This window comes from Neltuma alba, unplaced genomic scaffold (genome assembly GCF_004799145.2).
Source record: "Neltuma alba isolate B1F8T4 unplaced genomic scaffold, ASM479914v2 tig00004991_pilon, whole genome shotgun sequence".
In the NCBI taxonomy this organism is placed as follows: domain Eukaryota; kingdom Viridiplantae; phylum Streptophyta; class Magnoliopsida; order Fabales; family Fabaceae; genus Neltuma; species Neltuma alba.
The window spans coordinates 1-5,279 of record NW_021633937.1 but is presented as its reverse complement, the minus strand read 5'-3'; the positions used below and the strand labels follow the sequence as shown (position 1 = coordinate 5,279).

The following is a 5,279-nucleotide window of genomic DNA, read 5'->3' as shown; positions in this document are numbered from 1 at the left end:
TTAGTAAGGATATTTTAAAAAAGGCAACATCTATTTATTACAAATAACTAACTTAACTTATTTTTTTAATTTCTTCAAATTAGTCAACTAGCTCTTATAATTAGGACTAGAGGTACTATTTGATATGATAGTTAAAAGTCATGATTAATTGATATGCTATAAAATAAAAGTTGAAAAACGTAATGAGATTATGTAAAGTAGAGAGAAGGCCCTTCATGTTTGTTTAGTAGGTAGGGAAACCCAAATTAGTTTCAAAAAAACTCATTTAATTACAACTAATAAGCATCAAAACATTTTAAATTATAAAAAAATTCAAAATTTGAATGATGATAGGGGAGACTAGAAATAAATCCTTAGTTGAAAAATTAATTGAATGATGAATTGCACAAAAAAGTTATAAAAAATAATTCACACAAAATATTATTTGTATAAAGGATTAATGGATTGTATATGAGAAAATATGAATTTTGGAACAGGAAAAGTTGAGTTGTTTAAATTTTTAATTAGTATTTATTCACATGATGAAATTGCCCCAAAAGGCAATTATAAAAAGAAAAGAAGGTGTCAAGCGTTGGGATTTGGTAGCTATAAGATGGGACGTTGCAGAGGTGAAACCGAAGGCAGGGGAAGCAGGGAGAATGGTGATAACGATGGACGAGGCTGCCCTGTCTCTCTCGGGCATGGCAGCGTTCCTGAAAAGCACCCTCCTCACATAACCTATGCCCTACCCCTAGACACGATAAAGACCTTACTTAATAATGCATACTCATTTTCAATTAATTACATGAGATTAGATAAAAGACAAAGTTGAGGGACGGATGATGGATTCATAGGCCTTCTTCTTCTCCTAAGAACTAGGAGTGGGCTGGGAGGGGCAGCCGCATAATATTTCCCTCTATTTGCGCTGACGCATTAATTATGGCGGCAGAGCCTTTGGACATGGCCGCAACAAATCTTTCAACCACAAAACATTCTGACAATGTGATCAATTGCTTAACTAAAACCCATGCATAACAGGAAAATGAGCATCCAGGTTCTCGTATGGTTTATAGCTTAATCCTGCAATGTCGCAGTTCTAATGAACAACACCAACCCTGTCAAACCATAAACTTCAGAAGCAGTGTTACTAGACCCAAAAACTCGTAAATAGTTTGTTTTGATTTTTGGGTGCTGCTGCATCATTAGAAGAAAAATATTGATCAACATTCTTAGGGATTCCGAAAGATGGGGCAAAAACCGATTTAAAGGCACAAAGCCACGAACCCACGCTTAAACAGAAATGGAAGTTTCAAATTCAACAACCTTTTATTCGAGGGGCGGTAAGTGATGAAAGACCTCAGGTAGGGCCGTATTTAGCTTGGTTTTCAGGGTCTGTTTCTGTGTGTATTTCTGTCGGTTAATATAGTATCCAGTTTTCTCTCAAAAAAAAGTTTCAAATTGAAGAGACACCAGTTTACAACAAAAACCATAACCTGGTTGCCACCTACACCTACACCTACACCTACACCGGGTAGAGGGAGGGAGATGGCGCAAGGCTTAATGTTTGTTGAGCGTGACCTTGACCATTCAGGTTGAATGATCCCAACTATATGTCAAACTTCAAACCACAGCAATAAACATCCACCAGACCAGGTTAGACTTGCCCTATGGAAGATAGACCTTTGACCAGCTAGGATTCACATTCTCCCGGCCATCATTATCATAAGAATTAACATGAACATGCATATTTCACAGACACTAGAGCCTACATTATTTACTTTCTCCCACAAACGCACTTTATTATTTCAGATCTTAAAAGTCCCATCATGCCTGGAGTCTCGAGTAGCACTAAAACTTGAGCTTCAATTTGCCAATGTCCTTCATGTCGAAATTACAAATTTCCTACGTCTAAATAAATCAACTTCCTTCCCACAAAGAACTACAACAACAGAGACCAAACAAAGATCAACATTAGTTTCAGGTTTCAGCTGTGCTCCCACTTATTACAGTCCCATCACCTTCCATTGATGAAATAGGCAATTTGCTTCCCGCACTCATCCTCTTCACATCCTGGCTGGAACAAATGAAGATTCTTCTGACCATATTACAGAATTCACTGCAAGAAAGTAACAGCATTCAACAGGAAGATATTAGCATTGTGAGAGGTTTGCATTATTGTGTATAATATGCTAAGCAGTATAAAGATCCGAGACATAAGATTAAGATTATATTCAGAGGAATACTCACGGCCATGGATCATCACCCACAAGCATCATATCCCCTTCGTCATCAGTGAAGACAATTTCCCATTTCTTCCTATCTTTAAGTTGTCCTTTTATGTCAAACATCTCCTCCAACTCGTCTATAAGTTGATCATAACCATCCAAAATGGCCAAGTCCACAGCACGACCCACTGTGACCCCCTGCATTTGAACCTTTTGCAGGTTTGGAACACCAGCGGAAAGCATCAGAATTTTTTACTAACCACAAAATATTGAAATTATTATCAATATAAGTAATCTGCATTTGAAACCTTGGTGCGACTTCTGGAACATATTTGCTTGCTCTGAGTCTCCTTTACTTGCAGCTGTTCTTGTTTTCCCTCATGGGAAGCCCGTGAGATGTTATACTTATGGTCTGAATCAGTTCCAGACAAGGCATTGACATGACTTTCAGAAGGGCCATTAAGTATACCAGCTGCATGTGTAGGTGCCTTCTCCATCGCAGTTGAATTTTGGGAATGACCAATAAGATCAATCCCAAACAACCGACAGCTTGTAGCAATCTCAACTTTATTCTCCTTGCCAGCTTGTTCAAGCAGATGATCATTGTTCTGTCGCAACAAGTGAGTGGTTGAATGAACTGAGTGAACAGGCCAAGCAGAGACGCTCTTGCCATCATCTGTTGTGTCCTGCAACAGTTGCGGAGGACCGGTTGAATGGGGAGACGATAGCCAACTCCCTTCTGTTTGATTTCTTGAAGGAGTGTTGCTGCTGCTTTTACTATTCATTTCAGCTTGATTGTGATGCCACATGCCAGAATTTTCACTCCTATTGCTTTCAGCCATAGCTCCGAGTCGGTTAATATCAGGTTGCATCAGCTCAGAATTCCAGAAGGCAGAGGCAGTGGAAGTTGTGTCTAGTTTGTAATCACAACGTAGAGTCAAGAGAAATTTACGCAATCTCTATAAGAATTGAGAAGAGTTAAACAAAATCAGTTCTCACCAGATCTGGAATTTCACTGGGTGGCCGAGGTCGCTTGGTCTTCACAACGGGAGGTGAACTGAAGATGAAGTAACGGGAGCCAGAAAAGGTTCCACTTCCCATGGTGAAACCTTATCTGGTCTTGGAACAGCTGCAGGTTCATCCCACTGAACCTGTACCACAATAGAAAGAAAAGTAGATATGATTAATGACACAATCACTCCAGATATGAAGGCAAACAACTTCAAAGTGACAGCAGAAAATACCTTGAGTGATCGCCAGCTCGAATTTACCCAGTGAGGAGAAATATCTTCCACCCAATAATAGTGCCCGAAAATCTAATCAACCAAGTATTAGAATCTCCATGAAAAAAGATGAGGGCAACAAACTACAACAGTAAATTAGTACCTCTTGTCAGTTTCAGGAGACTCATCCCCTTCAAACCTCATCTTGAACCTCATACCAACAGTAAACTTATTGTTGATAGCCTCCAGAAACTTGTTTACGCTTATGATAAATTGACTTGTCCTGATAAAATAAATTTAAGATAATCAAATAAAAATCCTATATCAGAATCATCCCCAAATATCTAATACTTAGACAAATCTTGTTCTTGGAGCAGGCAAAAAATCTACCTTGGTTTATAGTAGACAACAAAAAGAGTTTGGGTTGCAACGGCATGAGAGGCAGTTTGCAAGAACTCCTAGGTGCATACTCTGACTGGAAATTACGGATGATGGCATGCTACTCTGCTGACGAGCATGACGCCTCACTCCAACACGTAATTCTCCACTGAACCCTCTATATAAATATTACAAGATCTTATTTAAGCTAAGGTTTGTACAGTTGAATAGATAATAAGGATTCTGCCATATACAAGATTTCTGAGCTATGTAATGATATAACCATGAAAAAGGAAAGCAGCAAATGAACCTTAAAAACACGAAGGTATCTCCAGCAACTAATCTCTTCGAAGTAACAAAAGTACTCCATCCAGTTGTGAGCAAATGTCTACGAGGCTGACCTGGAGGCAAACGTAAACATTAATGAAAACAAAATTAGGCAACCAAATTTCACCCAAAACAAAAAAAAAGGGGCAACCCGAATGTTTAATTACAAGGACTAGATTATAAATCTACTCAAGCCCTTTACCTCTGAATAATGCTTAAAGCGCCACTCGTAACCGTGAAGATCTTTGGCAACCAATTCCTGAGTAGGAGTTGGTTGGGACATGTCCTAAATGAAATCCATGCATGGTAATGTCATTAAGACAACGATCCGGAAGTAGGAAGTAGAAGCCATGATGAAATTGGACCATTTCAAGAGTCCTTACCAGCGGAGGAAGGCATTCAGTGGCGTGTTTTCTGAGAACAGAGAATCCACCATGGGTGCTTGTATCAGATGCCGTCAAAACCTTGCTGAATGAGTGAACTGCTGGCCTTGGAGGTTCGGCAGGGCATGGATCTGGGCTAGTAGGCTCATTTTGCTAACATATTTGTTCCATTAGAATCTAAGCAATAGTAGAAAGAATCTAAGGTTGTCCACGAAAATTTTTGAAATCAGAAAAAAGGCAGCTACATCCTTACATTGGATTCTGGCACCAGAGTAATTTGTGCGTAAACCTCGTCAGTTTCTTGTTCAGCCTAAACATATGAAAGTTTAAGGTAAGTTTTCACTTCCAATCCATTATCTAAGTAATAAAATTTAATTGATGTATAAATAACAGGTGCTATGAAGTTTAAAACATGGCACCTATACTACACATTGTATACCTAGTACTCCAGAATTCAAATGACCATTTTCTCAGTAAACAGAAATAGTATTTTCTGTCACCAAAAAAAAACGAAAAAGAAATAGTATTTTCAGGGAAAGAGATAAAAGGAGGGGTCCAGGAAGAAAATTACCAACATGAACGTTCACTACACGGCAAAGGATCTTTGAGGGAAGTTGAACACCGGAATCCGATGGTTGAGTTCTTGATTTGTTGATGCCTCCAACTACAGCAGAGGGAAAAAAAAAAAGTAAATTTGTGAAAAAAGAACAATAAGACTTAAACCAAGTTTTGACATTCTCAGCTCCAAGATAAATACGAAGGCA

At 38.7% G+C, this 5,279-nt stretch overlaps 1 pseudogene; it reads right to left on the bottom strand.

Annotated features, from left to right (window-relative positions):
- Positions 1-1,757: 1,757 nt before the first annotated feature.
- LOC114746418 (auxin response factor 9-like) lies at positions 1,758-5,179 on the bottom strand (annotated as a pseudogene).
- Positions 5,180-5,279: the final 100 nt, after the last annotated feature.